At 32.4% G+C, this 19,291-nt stretch overlaps 1 protein-coding gene and 1 non-coding gene across 3 annotated transcripts in view; one reads left to right on the forward strand and one right to left on the reverse strand.

The window, feature by feature from the left end:
* The window catches only part of LOC124542927, a 232,060-nt gene that overhangs the window by 162,674 nt on the left and 50,095 nt on the right, over positions 1 to 19,291 (forward strand). The gene's annotated exons all lie outside the window — the stretch shown is intronic.
* On the reverse strand, positions 2,312 to 2,383 carry Trnam-cau. Its single transcript has one exon. It is a non-coding gene; the product is annotated as a tRNA-Met (tRNA).

Genomic DNA, 19,291 nt, shown 5'->3' on the forward strand with positions numbered 1-19,291 from the left:
TACATTTTAATATTAACTCCCGAGATTAAGAACTTGGTGAACTGATAAATGTTAAATATTGAAAAAGAGTTACCGAGTTTCTTGGCGATTCCTCTCGGTAAAATCTACTTTCAAACCGGTGCTTAATATATAAAGTATATTTTGATTTGATTTTAATTTTGTCTCAATTAACTAAAACGATGTTTACGAGGCTTTGTTATAACGTTTTATTCAATGCGAGAATAAATTTTCCCGCCATAATGAGCGTCTGTCATAGTCTATGTTTCCAGATTAAAAATGTAATATTATAATGTTTAATAGACAAAGGAACAAACACTCTACTGTTATATACAGATAATAATAATTTATATAATATTTAATATCAAGTATTACATTCTAATTGAGTCTTACACGAGTTGTGAATGTTTAATATATTTTATAAAGAAAAAATAAATCAGAGAAACAGCTTATATAAATACTCGTACCGTTGCTAGGCAACAAGCTACTCCGCTCTAGAAAGGATGTTTGAAATTTCCACGCTATTTGAGGATTGCATATTAGTATTTTATCTATCGACATACAATTTCCTTTAACTTTAACCTGTAAAGTAAAAGTAAAGTAACAGCCTGTAAATTTCCCACTGCTGGTCTACGGCCTCCTCTCCTGGCACATGTATTTCTATGAAATTAGACACATGCAGGTTTCCTCACGATGTTTTCCTTTATCGAGCACGAGATGAATTATAAACACAAATTAAGCACACATTTATAGTGGTGCTTGTCTGAGCTTGAACCCGAAATCATCGGTTGCGTTAGATGCACGCGTTCTAACCACTGGGTCGTCTCAGCTCTTAAACCTGATAAATGATAAATAATTAAGCACGGAATCGTAATTGCGCTTTAGACCCCCAAATGTCAATTAATATTTCTTACTAGCTGTGCTCGCGACTTCATGCGCATTTTTATTTAAGAAAAGAGTTATTGTTACCTAAGTTAGTCCCTAGCTTTCTGCTAGTGAGAGTCCTATCAAAATCGGTTCACATAACAATCGGTGAACAGAAATCGCCCTCACTCCGAATGCGAGATCTAACGACCAATGAAAATGAGATTTTTTTACAGAATGCCCCTACTAGTCCACATTTAGGTTTTTTATTACGACTACGTGGTTGGCATAAAATTGGTTACTAAACTACATTCGATATTCTAAATGTAATTTAAATTGCGAATTTAGAATCAACAATACTTATTTTTAACGTGAAAGTAATTTTGCTTATTTGTTACGTCTTAACCAAAAACAACAGCCTGTAAATTTCCCTCTGCTGGGCTAAGACCTCCTCTACCTTTGAAGAGAAGGTTCTGGAACATATTCAAATTAGATACTTGGAGGTTTCCTCTTGATGTTTTCCTTCACCACCAAACACAAGATGAATTATAAACACAAATTAAGAACATAAATATTTAGTGGTGCTTACCGGGGTTTGAATCTGCAATCATTGGTTAAGATGCACACGTTCTAACTTCTGAGCCATCTCTGCTCTCGTCTTAACCACTCAACCGATTATCCGTCCTCTCCCCACAAGCAAAACAACGGGCTGAAACTAATAATTTTTATAAGCCAATTAAATGTATATAATTCCATAAAGTAATTTTACATAATTTATGTAATTACTAAATTGCGTTCGAATAGAATAATTTATTATTTCAAATAATGAATAAATAATATTCGCAATGAAATTTCGAATCAACATGCTATTCAAAATCAAATATAATAGCAATTTATAAATTAACTCTGTTTACAAAATATTTAAAGCGTTTCTCGCCGAAGTCGTTTGTCGATAAAGATAATTAAAATTCTCATCAATTACGACAAGCAATTAATTAGCTTTACGTGTAACACAGCGTTACGCAGTGCGCAGTGTGACAATAGTTGCGGTCATGCTTTCCATTTTTAAAGCGTATTTTGCTTGAAATTATATCAACAATTTACATGCCTACATACATATGGAGTAATAAAACAATGGTCGAAAAACTACGAACACAAAATTAAATACACAAAGCAACGTATACAATTTCGATATTTTCAAGGTAGATTAGTTTATTTATAATTTAAATACAATTACAAATTCGTTTGAAATATTGTTATGACGTGCCAATCGTAACTTTTAAAGGTTATAATAGGCTGTTCATAATTACTTCTACTGCCGGAAGCTTTTGTCTTCTAAATTAATGTTCGAAAATATTTATTATACGCTTGTATTGTAATGAATAAAATCAGCGATTTTGAATAATGGTTAAACATAAAAATAAATACTCAAAAGCTCTAAAAATTTTACTAGCAGAGCGTGGTTTCGATCCACGGACCTCTGGGTTATGGGCCCAGCACGCTTCCGCTGCGCCACTCTGCTGTTATATGTAACAGACAAAAACAACGTACTATTGATAAAAGATAGTCATGAAAGTACAATATTTAATCATGGATACTTCTTTCAGAGCATATAAGTACGCATATAAGTACGTTTCACATCTGAATAGCAAAATATCTAACGGAAACATAGAAATGTCGAAGCAATATTATTGTTATAAATTTATTATTGCAATTAAATATTAAACAATACAAATGCAATATTTTAGAATATATACATAAAATTAATGTTCGTTCATTAAAGCGTGTATTGCGTAATAACTTAGTTAATATATAGATATTAATATACATTTATTTCAGTTTGGACACATGTTTATCCCAAAATATCCCAAATTAACCCCGAGAAATATAAGGGCATTATGACTAGTATTCATATATTACTTCTAGTATATCGTTCATTACAACCCTTAAATATGAGTTTGATAATAAAACACAACGCACGTATGACCTCCCCGGAATTAACTTCAACTCTTTTACTTACACTTAAAGAAAAACAAATAAATTCAATAGCTTTTTTTTACCTTTTTTATGGTATAGGTTGGCCGACGAGCATATGAGCCACATGTTGGTAAGTGGTCACCATCACCCATAGACAAAGACACTGTAAGAAATATTTACTATTCTTTACGTCGTCAATGTGCCACCAACCTTGGGAACCAAGATGTTATGTCCCTTCTGCCTGTAGTTACACTGGCTCACTCACCCTTCAAACCGGAACACAACAATACTGAGTACTGTTATTTGGGGGAAGAAAAACTGATGAGTGGGTGGTACCTACCCAGATGGGCAAGCACAAAGCCCTACCACCAAGTAGATAATTAAAAACTTCAATAATGTTCTGTTCACGAAACCAAAAAGTTTTTATAAGAAAATTATATTCCTCACACTGACAATATACAATACACTTTTATTAGTGAGTGTCTACGTCTCGAAAAGAAGTGTAATTGTGATTTAATATAATAATTTTGTAATTTAATAAAATTAATTACAAATTATCAAACTTGAATTTCCGAGTTTTCGTAACGAGTAGGTTTTTATCTTTTGAATATAATCTTGCATATGTAAAGTAAAATACAAGTAAACATCGCAATCGACTACAACAACAACAACAGCCTGTAAATTCCCACTGCTGGGCTAAAGGCCTCCTCTCCCTTTTGAGGAGAAGGTTTGGAACATATTCCATCACGCTGTTCCCATACGGGTTGGTGGAAGCAATCGACTAACAGCTGTCTTAATAGTCCTCGAAGGTTTTATAAAAGCTAACAGCGCGTTTCAATACGTAGCACGCCATCTGTTATCAGTCAGACGAATATCATGATACGAACTTTAGGAAAACGTGATATAAGTCGCTAAACAATAAATATGTTTTAGCTAAAATTATATACGATGAAGTAATTTATTTCTTTTAAAACAATTGGAATACATTACAAAGATATATATAGAATATCTTTCAAAAATATGCTACGCTTTGCTACGCTAAGAATTAGAACTTGTGGAAATTATGTATATTTTTGTATATAATTTAATTATAACGAAAATTATAACAATAAAAACTAATTTAAGAAACAATTAATAATTCACTAGGTGTTAAAAAAACTTTATTCAAAATAGAAGTGTTTACACTCTCTTATTGATAGTCAAAAAATCTACCACCAGTTCGGAATTTAGAACCGACGAAAGAAACTCAGCGGGATCATTTTTTTTTTTCTTATCATGTTACAAAGTCATATTCAGTTTACAAATCTCTTTAAGAACCGATACCACTAAAATTGGACTGTATTCAAATAATTTATACTGAACCACGTGTAGTGGCTTATTTATAGACCTACTTTATATAAAGTGCACCTAACACGGGGGTCGAGCTTTGAAGGGTTCTTTCGGCCTCGGAATCTCACTATTGAGTTATTTTTTAAGGAATTGCGATCGCCAGAATACTGCTCTACCTAAGCCCAATGGCTTATGTGCTATCTATATATATCTAAGATCCTGGGCTAATATACAAGGCACTTTAAATTATCCAGTAATCATCGGGTTCATTTGTAAATAAATAAATGTTATTATTAACTAGCTGTGCCCGCGACATTGTACGCGTTTCAATTTAACAAAAATGAATATTATTAAAGCCTATGTTACTACTTATTATATCAGCTATCTGCCAGTGAAAGGCCCGTCTAAATTGGTCCAGCCGTTCCAGTGATTAGTCAAAACATACATACAGACACACAGACAAAAAATGTAAAAAAAAAATTGGTATATGTACCGTGTATACGTACACATGCATTGAGTAAAAAAGGGCTATTTTAATATTACAAACAGACACTCCAATTTTATTATATGTTTAGATGAAAAGAATATTTTTTATAAAAAAAAACACCTGGACTTGGACTAGCCCGGATGCTGAGACTTGAGTTCGATCGCAGGACACTACTTGTCTGTTTATTTGAAGAGAGCAACTAAGCGAGTTTCTTGTCGTTTCTCACTCGATGCTGCTTTCTGAATCGGTGGTAGTGCTTAAATATTGACGATTCAATTTGAAAATTTGAAGCGTTCACTTGAAAAAAAAAAAACATTTTATTTAGTTTTATTTGGACGAAATTATTCGTAGCTATTTAGTTTGTAAGTTCACAATGTTTGTGTAAGCAGCTTTACAAGACTTCCGAAGCGACGCCACACACTTTGCTTGGTTATGAGAGATAGAGTCACTTGTGTTTGTGAATGTACTTCTGTTATATCCGCCACAATGTTGGCAAGACTGTTTCGACATTGGCCAATATAAAATCTAAAAGACCATGAACACATGATTATCATGTATTTCAAAAGATCTTTACCGATAACACTTTATATTTAATATAGAATGTAATAAAATAAAGAAGTAACATTTATGATAAATAGTTGTTTCGTATTTTTTTTATTAAATAATGTATAATCATATAATTGCGGGTTCCAAGGCAAGTACCACTGAATACACATATTTATGTTAATTTGTGTTTATAATTCATCTCGTACACGGCGGTGAAGGACAACATCGTGAGGAAACCTGCATGTGTCTAATTTCATAGAAATTCTGCCACATGTGTATACCACCAAACCGTATTACATCAGCGTGGTGGAATATGTTTCAAAAACCTTCTCCTCAAATGGAGAGGAGGCCTTAACCCAGCAGTGCGAAATGTACAGATTGTTGTTGTTGTTTAATAGTATTATAAAAGTAAAAGAAACATTTTATTGTCTGTATCTTTTGCTCTTTCACGATTACTAAACCAATTTTAATTTAAAATTCGATTTGAGATCCAAGAAAGGATGTAGACTATAAAAGGCGACACACAAGAGGCAAGCTAATAAACGATATCTTCCTATTTTAGTGACAAAACACGATCACGCTATTAATAATATTGCGAGTTACTTATAAGAGTTTATAAGACTTTGTGAGTCGAGATGGCCCAGTGGTTAGAACGCGTGCATCTTAACCGATGATTGCGGGTTCAAACCCAGGCAAACACCGCTGATTCATGTGTTTAATTTGTCTTTATAATTCGTCTCGTGCTCAGCGGTGAAGGAAAACATCGTGAGGAAACCTGCATGTGACAAATTTCATAGAAATTCTGCCACATGTGTATTCCACCAACCCGCATTGGAACAGCGTGGTGGAATATGTTCCATACCTTCTCCTCAAAGGGAGAGGAGGCCTTTAGCCCAGCAGTGGGAATTTACAGGCTGTTGTTGTTGTATAAGAGTTTGATAAAGGTGTTTAGCGATTCGTAGTCGAACTTTGATTGACAGTAATTAATTTATACAAAACCGCTGTTATTGTATCTTTCCTTAATCAAAATTCCGTTATAAAGTTCATTTATTTTCTAATAATATTGTCTTGTCGATATTATCAAAACTGATCAAACGAAATCGACGAACTATGTTAATTAATACAAACTGATATTTCGATCGAGGCGATCTTGTATTAGGAACGTACACATAAAAAGTAAAGTAAGACCACTATGATAGAGCTTTATGCAAGACCGTATATATACATATATATACAGGATTATTGGTAATTCGACGTATATCCGTTAGGAGGTAATAAGGGTGACTATTTGCAATAATTTTAACCGCCATATGCATAATCCAAAAGTGAACCATATATATATCGATACTTAGTATTGATTTTATATAATTTGATAAATATCTCCATCAAGTGGTAAGGATTCTTACCATAACAATCAAGTAACATATGCAAGCTTCTCCACATATTTTTAATTTAAGAACAGAATTTGTAGAGTTTAAATTTAGAAGTTTTATTTCAAAATAATTACAATTATAATTTCCAATATAATGATAACATTAATTAAAATAAACTATCACAATTTCGTGATGAAATACTCGTAAAGTATCAACCAACAGACCGGAAAATATTTAACTTAGTTCAAACGAATTGTTTCACATTAACACAAATAGTTTTAATAGATGTTACCATTAAATAGTTTCGCGGTCCCAACGCTTGCGGGTAATTGGCCTGGAGCCAGAATTAATACCTATTTTCGGGGAGGGTCGACCATAGGCTGGTCATTTGCATAAATTCTATATAATTTGAATCGTCCGTTTTGAAATCTTAGATCGGGTCACGAACAAAATATGAAATTGGCTTCTCAACTGAGGATTCTTAAGTTATAAATATTAAATTCATGAACTAAGTATTTATATTTAATAAATATAAATAACATCACATACTATTTACTCTAAACACATTTTAAGTATCTAAAGCGATTGTGTAATGGAAAATCAGAAGTAACGACGGTACCACAAACACCCAGACCCGAGACGATATACAAAACTAATGAAGTTTTCTACATCGACTGGACTGGGGATCGAACCTCGGAGTGGCGTACCCGTGAAAACCGCTGCAGGCCTTTGTTTAGACAAATTATTTAAATATCGAATCTTCAAAAAAAGTCACGTTTATTTTCAAATGCATCAATATCGTAAATTAAAACTCGAAAAGCGATATGTATCTCTAATTTGATCGCAATCAAAAAACGATCGAACAGCTCCCGTTAAAATCGCTCCAATGTAATTTAACGCCATTTTGAAATCTTAGATACCATTAAGAAGAAAGGAATTGATTAAATGCTTTTTATTAACTCAATTTCATTTATCGTGTAAAGTTATTTATTAAGCTACTATATAATGTGTTTCTTTTCAAATATATTCACGTTTACGTAATTATGTATGATACTATAAAAAGTATGAAATAGAATTTGTTTATCTATACATGAAAAATATTTAAGGATTAATTAAGGAAGAATTCTCTTAAAAGTTTGAATGTTGCTCTACTTCATGGTTTTGATAACGTAAAATTTTATTTATCTTTGCGGCTTGTTGACAGCTTTCTTGGGATAATATTGTAATATTTATAAAATAAATGCGATGTTTTAGTTAAACGTAACGTCCTCCCAATCATAAGACTTAACAATATATTTGAAGCTACGAGGGTCATCCCAACCTTATATAAACTTACAACTGTTATATAGTAATATTAATTTATATTTATTTGCGTGTTGGCGTGGTCACGCCTGATACTTACCCTAAGATGTTAAATATAAATCATACTAAGTTTAGAAAACAACTGATCTTCGATTGCGATTCAGAATAACTTCGGAACGAAATATTCAAGAGTCGATAATAAAAGATCCCAACAATCTCCTTCAGAGAAGTAACCTTTGCCCAGCCGTGGGAAATTTGCTTACTTAGATGACACATTGTTTACTTTATGTCATTTGTACATGATGAAGTGTGATACCTATAGTATCATCCAAATATAAGTGGAGTAAAATAAAATACAAGAGCCATAAGCAAATTACATTTGGAGATAGGTATTTCAACTATGTACCTTGTATTTTCTCAAAGCTAGGAATACTATAGTGTATAGTGCAGGACCTTCACTATAATTTTGATACAATTGATTTAGTAGGTAGGTTGAACAGAATAGTTTCTACGTTTCATTGTTGCAAGCGTATGCAGGCCTCCAAGTTGATACATGAATAAGATTTCTCACTTGAACAATCAGGTTCAGGGATTTATTTTAGGTCCACTTCTCTTCCTCGTATTCAAAAATGACTAACCGTGTAACGATAGATGAGATATTGTTTTGTATGTTCATAATACCTAAAATAAACATGAAATTCTTTCTCAATATATTCTTGATAATATGACCACATATATTCGTAAAAATATGAATAAATTTCTATAACATTGAGATAAATATACCATATGTACAAGGAATAAATATAGACTTGTTACTTCTGTTACTTAACTGTAAATCAGTAAATCTATACACGTTACTTTTAAAAAATCATTGAACGCTTGTGTTGTAAAGATTATTTTAATTTTAACGACGTTGTAGGTGACTTCGCTCTTTAAATATAAAACAATCGCCGTCCAGTTTTTTTTTAACAACTAATCTGTCATTTTAAACATAAATATCTTCTCGGGTTTGAGTGGATGAGAGGTTGACGGACTATTTGTAGAATTTGGACAACCAATAAAAAAAGGCTTAATAAATATATAAAATAAATAATTTATTTGGAGATCAGAATACGAATTTCGAATTTTTAATATCCTGATATATGAACATAGATGTTCAAACCCAGCCAAGCAACACTATATATATATGTGCTTAATTTGTGTTTATAATTCATCTCTTGCTCGGCGGTAAAGCAAAACATCGTGAGGAAACCTGAATGTGTCTTATTTCAACGAAATTCTGCCACATGTGCGTTCCACCAAACCGCATTGGAACAGCCTGGTGGAATATGTTCCAAACCCTCTCCGTAATGGAAGAGGAGGCCTTATCTCAGCAGTGGGAAAAGTATATGCTGTTAGTTGTTACTTTACTTTACTTTATATGTACATATAGATAAAGCTATTTACATAATACAAGGGTTTGTGTTCTGCTTTGTCATGTTAAACCTCAATTTAAACAAATGTACAGTCAGAGTAAGAAAACCTTCGTCAGTTTCCAAATTCATTCCTTTATCATATCTTAAACTCTTAGTAGCTTTTGAAACTAAAAATCAAATCATTGCCACGGAATATGTCCTACTCGATCGGTAAAGCAAATTATCGCTCATACGGAGCACACGAAAATAGATCTTAAGGTGATGAACCTTTTCTTACCCCGACTGTACCTGTAGACGGTCACATTGCCACAAGACCGGCGTTATTGAATTTTGTTGTGGTTAAAACAGCAATCCTGTAAACGTCAAGACCAAAGACAAGGCAAAGATTGGATCCTGTTACTCTAAATATTAATAAGCCTAATCAATTTGACTCCAAGTTTATAATAGCATCAATAAATAATGATTTTGAGTTAACAAATTTATTTAACGAGTTTACTTATTCTAACAAAAAAATCTTAATTCAATGAAACTTGTGAAATATCAATAAATTCTTTAAATTATTTATTAGATAGACCATCTTGTGCTTTAGACGCTGTGTGACGTAATTTTTTTTACCGTTTTGGTCATAAGTACGTCAATTCTATACCCAAAGGCTAGCAATATTGAGGCAGGAGATATTATTTTGTGTTTATGAGAATGTAAGGAGAGAGAAAATAGAGTCTTTCCCCTGTGACAATTCTCAGGGGAGTTATAGCAATCTATCATGACCTTAATCGATAGTCACATTAGTAAATTATAATATGAAAACTATTTCGGTAATACCGATTTAAATTCTGATATGATTCATTGATATGTATGAATATGCTTTTCATAATAAACCAAAATAAAGATAAACTTACAGTGAAAAACAATATTGAAAGAAGTCAAATATTGCGTTCATATTTCGCAGAAAACTTTGTCACTAAAATAAATATTTATCACATTTATATTCGTCTGCTTGCATCTATTTAATTAGTCATTTATGTTCATACTAGTGAATACTCTATTTGCTAAGGATGCATTTCTTTATCATTAAACTTATGTTAATGTAAACACTGTTTTAAATTAAACCGAACTTAAATTTCTCAGTAACTAGAATTGTGGATTGTTTGTATTCACCGCCTAATTTTCATATCATCAAGTTTTAAAAAATATTTCATTCCTAGCTATAGCTAAATCATTGTGAAATGTCTGTTAAGCTGGTAAGTATACAGTCGGTATTATAATTTTCAGAATAACTATATACATATGTTACAAATAAAACCAAATCAAAATACACTTTATTCACGCACTATTGAATCGTCATTTTACAATTAAGTGAAGCTACCACGGGTTCGGAAAGTAGATTCTACCGAGAAGAACCGGCAAGAAACTCAGTAGTTACTCTTTTTTAACATTTAAAAAAATACAAAGTCATGTTAATATATCCTGCTTGGAAGTCAACAGGTATTAACTCCACGCTTTTTTATCATCTATAACATCTTGTATCGAATAATGATTTTTCTACCAATGTATTTTTTAAAAAAGATTTGAATTTACGAAACGGCATAGTTAAAAATGTCTGCGGAATTTTATTGTACATGCTGTGAAGTCAGAGGTGCATACATTTTAGAACACTATTTGATTGTGAAATTAAAACTACGACAGTGATATGTAACTGCGATCACTCAGATTATAAAACTAAATGCAAATTGAGCGTGTCGAACATCAAAATGAAGCAACAAAAGCGATTACACATTCAAAAGCGAAAGCAATTGCTGTCTGTTGTTAATATTTAAAAGTATCAATTTCATTCTTAATTAATGATGTATTAATAAATTGTTTCTCATTACACAATATTGGGAATTCGCATTTGTTTTTGATCCACGCACTCTATTTTCCTTTTGTTTCATACTCAAGTGCGACCAGTGATATTTTGTTGTCAAAAACACTTGATTCTTTATTGTTAAAAAACAGTCACTCTCGCAATTGTATAGCATAATAACTAAATTATTTATAGTTCAGGAATTAAAAAAATAAAAACAAATTCATGATCCCAAATTAAACAATATACTTTCCACGTCGTTAAGCGAACACGTTAACTTTGATAGTGTCTCTTATGACGCAATCAACAATATTATTTATTTCGATAAAAATAAAAGGGAAGTAAAAAGAAGAACTCATTTAATTACCATTCATTTAATTTATAATTGAAAATTATCATACTTTATTCCTTGCTAAGTATTTAAATTGTTCGAAATATATTTAATAATCAACCGCGTACATTTCTATGTTTTTACACGCATTCGAATCTTCTAAATTAAAATCCTCATGATTATTTTAAATTTAAAAAGAGAACGAGAAAATAGTATTGTTCTCTGAAAATGTTATCTCGTGTTCAATCGATTTTCTTTAAAGTCGTACTAATGAGTCTCGGTCCTTCCGAGAAAGAAAGAATTGATCCGTACTTCAGATACAGTACCTAAGTTGCCCTTTGATTCTGTGTCTACTTTTTCAATAACTATTCGCAGTGCATGGAAACGAAATAAAGCATATTTTTCTATTTTCAAATCGAGTAACACAAAGGCTAGTACCCTTTAAAATATCGATAATTAGTCTTGATACAGTGCTAGATTCCGATTAATGAAGATTCCGTGTAATGGAATCTCCTTTTCCATTACACTGAATCTTTTAATAAGGTGTATAGTTTAACTAGAGGAGTTACTTAATTATTAAACATTTTTTTTATGTAATGTAACTTTGTTACTATGATTAAAAACGTGTGTACTAAATACATATTTATAAAAATATTTAGTGTGTTTAATTATTTATGTTTCTTTTTTTAAAATTGACAAAAATGGTTCTATTCTGCGCGCAGGACGAAATAGCCTTTTTTAAAAAAATGTACATTAAAAAAGTTATACGTAAAACACGAAGAAGTTTAACTGATTTCAAAAACAGCCTACATTTTAATTGAGACTCTCAAACTCCAGCTTATTTAAAACAGTTGGTTAACTTTACAAAAAGTTTTTATAGAATTCTTTTTTAGAAGATCTGACTCAAATTGTAAAAGGCGTCTTAAAGCACCCTAAGCGATCAATTGGACCAAAACGTTTTTATAAATTAGCTGTGTCATTTTTTTAATTAAACACCATTTGGGTCTTTATTTACCACTTGATACACATACACACGTTGATCAAAAAGGTCTTATTGCTCTATCTCTCAACTATGATAGTTATTGTAAAAGAGTCAGATTAGATTCTGCAGTCTCCCCTCTTCGCTAGCCTATCAAAGTCAATCTTTATTAACACACTAGTGGTGCAATGCTGATACTAAATATGTTAAATGTCTTAGAATGTTCAAAGCTTTTCAGTCATTAGACAATTCATAGTTTTCGATGTAACCTTTAAAAATAGATAGAATTATTCGAGATCACTCTATCTATTAACAGATCCGCATCAAAATCCGTTGCAAAATTTTAAAGATCTAAGCATACATACGGACAGACAGCGGTAAGTGACTTTGTTTTATACTATGCAATGATTGAAGAGTGATATTTGCTCATTGATTGTCAAAAATATACCACTGATAGGAAAATAAATACCTCGGGGCTGAAAAAAACGTGCGAAATAAAATAAACGTTATTTTATTCTATACCATTTAAAACAAAATATGAGCTTCATTAGAATAAAAATAATTTTAACAAGCCTAACTTAATATGCGTAAACCAACCTTGATACAGCCTGCATCTTATTACACATTGTAGTGCTCTTAAATGATTGCTGGTAGCGACTTTCTGACTTAGATTACTCGCTCCAGGTCGTCCATCAGAGGCTTGATCGGATTCATGCCAAGGCAATGTGACAATGATAATTACTGCTAAAAGTGTATCATCAATTTATAAAATACAGGTTCTAAAACAAATTCGGATATCCTCCCGAAATAAATACCAACTAATATCACGGAACCGACACCGTATAATTTATTTTGGCAAAACAATATTTTGATAATCGATTGCCTTAATCTTTGCAATAAGATTCTCCTGTTAGTCACGGTGATGTATCCTGCACTCACCCGTGATATGAACTGACAGTGGTGACGGTTAGTTACATTATAAAATATATTCGTAGGATTTAAGAACTCATATAAAATTAAAAAAATAGCTTTATTTTTAGATAGTTAATTTTTAAATAAGTATTAATTTTAGTAATAATAATGTTTACTAAAATAAAATACTATGTATTGGTTTTGTATTTATAAATAAATATTGAATTCTTGTAGCAGTCGCCTCTACGGCGTAGACCACTCCTTAAGATTTCCATGCAACTCTTCCACGTGTCTTTTGCACCCAAAAAGATCTGTCTGATTGGAAATCTCCATCCTGTATTTGGTCTTCCCTTTCTTCTTTTCCTCTGTCGTAGACATCCTATAGATATGTCCTGTCCAATGCCATTCAAGTAATTAAGTATAATTACTAATAAAGTAGTAATTCCGTTTTTGTTTTTCTTTTAATGTAGTCGTTGCTATTTTTTTATTTTTGCTTTCAGAAATGAAAGCTTTAAACCAAGCATACTTCTTTCCACTTTACATTGGCAGATAAAAATAGTTTCTTCTATCTATTTTATCAATGACGTCACGTCACGTCTGACAGCCATATGTTGGACGTGGTAATACCGCTAGTTCGAAAAGCTTTTTTGTTACATTAGTATTGATGGTGGTATTTTTGATAATCCCCAATTATTTTGTTTCAGACTATCCTTCGTAGTATCTCCTTGTCTATATTATTTTCAAATAATATTCGCTCCCCAAGACATAAATATTCGTTTATATATTCATTTTTTTCAATGGATAGTGTGACTTCAATTGGTTTTTTAATTGGTTAAAATTTTGGTTTTCACTGTGTCATCTCCAGGTCACTTATAAATCATAGGTTAATAAATCTACATCCACCAAATAACAGTCGGAAAATAGTTTCGAGCACCGTCAAAATAATTTTGACGGGCAGGGCCTTTTAGTACGACACACATTAGATGTAGCATCGGAAAATGAAATGGAATGAAAATAAAACCGATTACTGTCGATTTACAAAACCAATAGAAATAGCTCCCTATCGCGCCATTCGACGCTATTTGTCGCTATAGATTCACACGTCAGAGAAAGCAAGTGCATGTAAATCGACGCGTCAAAATGACGAATATATTAGATTATATGATATTACAAGTTATTACATTTGTGCAAAGATCATATTCGCATAAGAAATAAATATTGATAATTTGGGATAACGTACTTAATTCGGATGTGGTCGGTTTTACTAATTTTGCCGATGCGACATCTAAGTTGTGTCGTACTATAATTATATATATTTTGGGTTGCTGTCTCGATACCCTGTGCCCAAGAAACACCAAAATATAATGATTAAAATGTTTTCCTGTAGTCTATAAAACACATATATAACGTTTTACTATATTCTTTTACTTTTTTATTAGTTATAGTATTATAACTTTTATGTGATCTATCGTGGAATACCTTTTGTGGAAATCCACTTCCTTTTACGGTTGGTCACATTTAAACATTTCTTTGTCCTATTCAGTTACATTCGATAAAGTTTTATATTAATTCACTGAGGACTAATTCGCCTGTAGTTCTCTGAGTCACTATTATCTCCTTTATTTTGTATTAATACAACAGTGGACTTCGATGTCAGAAAAGAATATCGATCCACTCAGAATTTCAAACGAAGAAATGTATACCTAACATAATCGTTCACAATTTAACCGTCGTCGGTCACCGGATAACGGAGGGCCATTTGTGGAGAGTTCGCGCATTTGCCTAGAAACTTTATCGAGTTTAATAGTGAGTCAATTAAGGGAATGGTGATGATGAAATGAATGGAATAGAGCAATTATTTTTAATAAATTTTGGTGATGTTTGTGTGTACAGAAATTTATTAGGAGAACTTGTTAACATTCTTTTAAATAGCGATGAATTTATCTATATTTGTCATCTATACATATAACAAAATTGAGGTGCCTATTTGTAATATTAAAATAACGGCTCTTTACTGTATGCGTATGTATATGTCACGACATAGACCACAATGCCTTTTTTGGTTGTTTGATTGTTCCGGCTAATCTCTGAAACGGCTGGACTGATTTTGAAAGGACTTTCAATTACATCAGCTATCTAGCTGATGTTATAAGGTGTGACTTAGACTACAATAACTCTATAAGAGGTATTTAAAGTACAAACAAAACAGAAAATGGACCGCGTTCCAGAGCAGGGTTAAATATATAATAGATGGCAGACAATGACTGCCGAAGGTTTTTGGTATAATATATATTTATGTTGATCGCTGAAACGCTGTCAAAGTTTATTAACCTCGAGCGTCCTATTTATACCAAACTTAATTTTTATTCTTATTCATAAGATGCTACGTTTTAAGATTTCAAGAATTTCAATTTGACTTACGTCTAAAATATTGTACTTTTTTTAAATCGCTTACAGACTTTGATTTACTTTTTGAAATTAAAGACTTAATAAAACATAAATGAAATTACAAGAGAGTGCTCGTAAAGTGTAAACTTGTGATTCCGTCATCTACCTTAATACAATATTTACTAGAATCTGTAGATGTATCACATATTAAAGCTACATTTATACAAGTACCAACCACATCACAAATAAATATGTTATCATTTATTTGATGAATTTGTAGCATGTAACACTGGAATGATATTTATTTAAAATACTATCGTTCTAAATTCAAAATAAATTTAAAAACAAAACGTCACTACTAAAACGTTTCAATATTTTCAAATTTAGATAGTAATATGTATTAGTATCTCAGTCAGAGAGTCATTCACAACAGGAACATCGAACTCATCCTCCATATTTTGAACTTTAACTACATAGGTAACAAGGTGTAACAAATATGATTGCTTGGTTTGGCTGGGGTGGCACGGGAGTGATCGACCTGTTATGGAATGAGGTTTCCGTCCTCCCATCCACATCCTGCGTATTCAGGGTCCATCCGATAGATGTCACTGTACGAAGTTAGATCGCGCTAACAGAGTGCTTTCCTTAAAACATATATTTGAACGAATTCATTGCTCGGCGAGAAAACATAATACTGCCACTTGTTAATAGTCTTAAGTTAGTTGTAAGCGTTAAGTTTTAACATAGTTTATTAGGGAAGTATAGTTTTCTGCCAGTAACGGCCATTTAGGGCTACAATTTTTTGAAAGCGGTCGTGTTCTAACCAACACACCGTTACAAATACTTAGTCCGAATCTGACTCCTGCTTAGTTTTCAGGCTCCGTTTCTCAAGATCACTTGAACCGTTAAATAGTTAGGTATACAGTTCACTCAAGAATTCACAAAGGACATTTATTCGCTAAATAAAGAAAACAAGTACCGTGATATATTTCAATAGTTTGAGACACTTGGACGCAGCCTTAATTGACAGAAGTATGGGGGATAGTCCATGGAAAGTAATTGAATTTACGTTAGAATGATTTTCTGTTTCACGCTTTAAATAATCTGTTTATAACCAACTTATTAAGGAAGATGATATAAGTTTAGCGTATTTAGCAATAATGCGTAAAAGTAGCCAGTATAACGAACTATTATATATTCTAGTCTAAAAACCAATAGTAAGTAACCCAGCCTGTGAATTTCCCTCTCCTGGGCTAATGGCCTCCTCTCCCATTAAGGAGAGGGCTTGGAACATATTCCACGTTGCTGAAATGTACATGTGGCAGAATTTCAATGAAATTAGTCACATGCAGGTTTCCTCACGATATTTTCCTTCGCCGCCGAGCACGACTTGAAATATAAACACAAATTAAGAACTAAGTTTGAACCCGAAATCATCGGTTAAGATGCACGCGTTCTAACCACTGGGTCATCTCGGATCTTCCAAAAAAAAACCAATACTTCCATATTTTTAATGAACCTAAATTATGGTAATAGTATTTTCGGAGATGTGGGAAAACATAAAGAAGAAAAACGCCTGTAAAAATGCTACACGGATAAATTCCGCATTAGGCCGGCAAGTTTGAATTCACACCAAACCGGAAACTACGAGTTTTCTCCGGAAAACACGAGGACTTTTCCCAATAGAACAGGTCGTTACTTTACTTTATTATTTTATTTAAAAAAAGATACAAATTGTGTTGAATGATTACCACAGGCTATGCTACATAAATTGGAAACTAAGATGTTATCTGATATGCCTGTAGTTACACTGGCTAACCTCCTTCAAGTTTGAACACACCAATACTAAGGATCGCCTGTTAAGCTGTGTGGTATGTGATGAAAGTTTAACAACCCATACGGAATTTCACAAAGGCTAAGAAGGTAAGGTAATTAATTGCTTTTGATACGAATGTTCTATATTCAAACAATATATTTCGTTATGCATTTTATAAAGCTCTGTGAAATATATTCGGTAAGAGTACGTCGAATGAAAACAGTTTACGTTCCAATCATTGGTATGAAGGAACGCTCGTCGAATTTCAACGATTCCACAAAATCTATTTATGAAGGTTTATCTTTGAAGAGATAAAGAGAATTTTATTTGGAAAAGCTTTCGAGCATAATTGAAGGAATGGAATTAAAACAAATAAAATAGCCATTCTTGTTCTTTTTATAAATTATTATGATGAGTTCGTGTTATCAGAATGATGTATATTCGAGGGAATCACTTATCAAATAAAAATTTAAAAATAGAATTTAAATGTTTTTTGGTTTTTACTTTTTTCATCATCATCATCACATCATTAACCTGTCCAATCTAATATAAATCTAATGTCACAGTTGACAACATTCAGATTACTTAAATATATATTTTTATCTAGTACCATTAAACACACTATTATGATGATAACCGAGCTGACAACAACAAACCATAAGTCTATGACTCTCCATTCACCCCCAGAAATATAACGGTCAAAACCTTAAAACTATTCATAATTGGAACACATCTTAGCTCAGTATCTCCATAAAAAGTGCATGTGTAGAATGTCGTAAGGGACTCACTAACCTATCCGTGAGGAAAGGTGGTTGGAAGTCGAGGATACTGTGAGACTACACCCGGCTGCCAGCATGGGAAAGTGAGTACGTGACGCTCGCTGAGGAGGTCGATAGAGGAGATAGAGATGATACCGATGTTTATTTAGTTAGTCCTTGGCACTGGTGAGTTTCACACAGTCCCTCACTTCATAAGAGAAAAAATAGAATCTATGATTAAACCGAGAATGTACGAAATGAGAACTGTATAGAATATTTCCGTGTGCAAACGATGTCAAAACACACTTTTGAAAATACTAAATTCCTATAGTATTTGCACAAGTGAGTCATCAAAATAAACAATAAAAAAAATGATTGGTTTGAATCGTTTTTTTTATATTTCGAATTAACAAAAACCAGAACACAAATAAAAATGTTAAGTCTCACATAAAAATATAACGATCATGCTCCACGTTTTTATAACGTTACGAATAATATAAACAGTTTTGTTCTATAACAAACTCCGGCGACTTCCTAGCTGGATCAATACGCTGTTTTGGATATGATTCAGCCAATATTACTACGACTGCATGACCATTATGAAATGACCTCGGTTGTTCTAGAATCTACTTAGTAGTAGTCTTCTTTATTTGGTCGACCTTGAATACATTAGATCTCATACTAAATGGTCAATATAATGAGACACATATTTTGCGTTGTTGAGCATTCTGCAGAACTCTATTCAAGGGAGGGAAAATCGTCTGTATATTGAATTTCTGGCTTGTTTCAAACCCAGAGATTCGCTTCGATATCTCATGATTATATTACGTGCGCATTCAATGGACACCTGATATATAATCGCATCAATTAAGTTATCATTTGCGTGGATTTTGTACTGCAAACTAATATTATGGAGCCAACATCCAAGCCAATGAGGTATTCTGGGCAAACTAGGTAAAATATCGTATATGATT

Source organism: Vanessa cardui, chromosome Z, assembly GCF_905220365.1.
Source record: "Vanessa cardui chromosome Z, ilVanCard2.1, whole genome shotgun sequence".
NCBI lineage: Eukaryota > Metazoa > Arthropoda > Insecta > Lepidoptera > Nymphalidae > Vanessa > Vanessa cardui.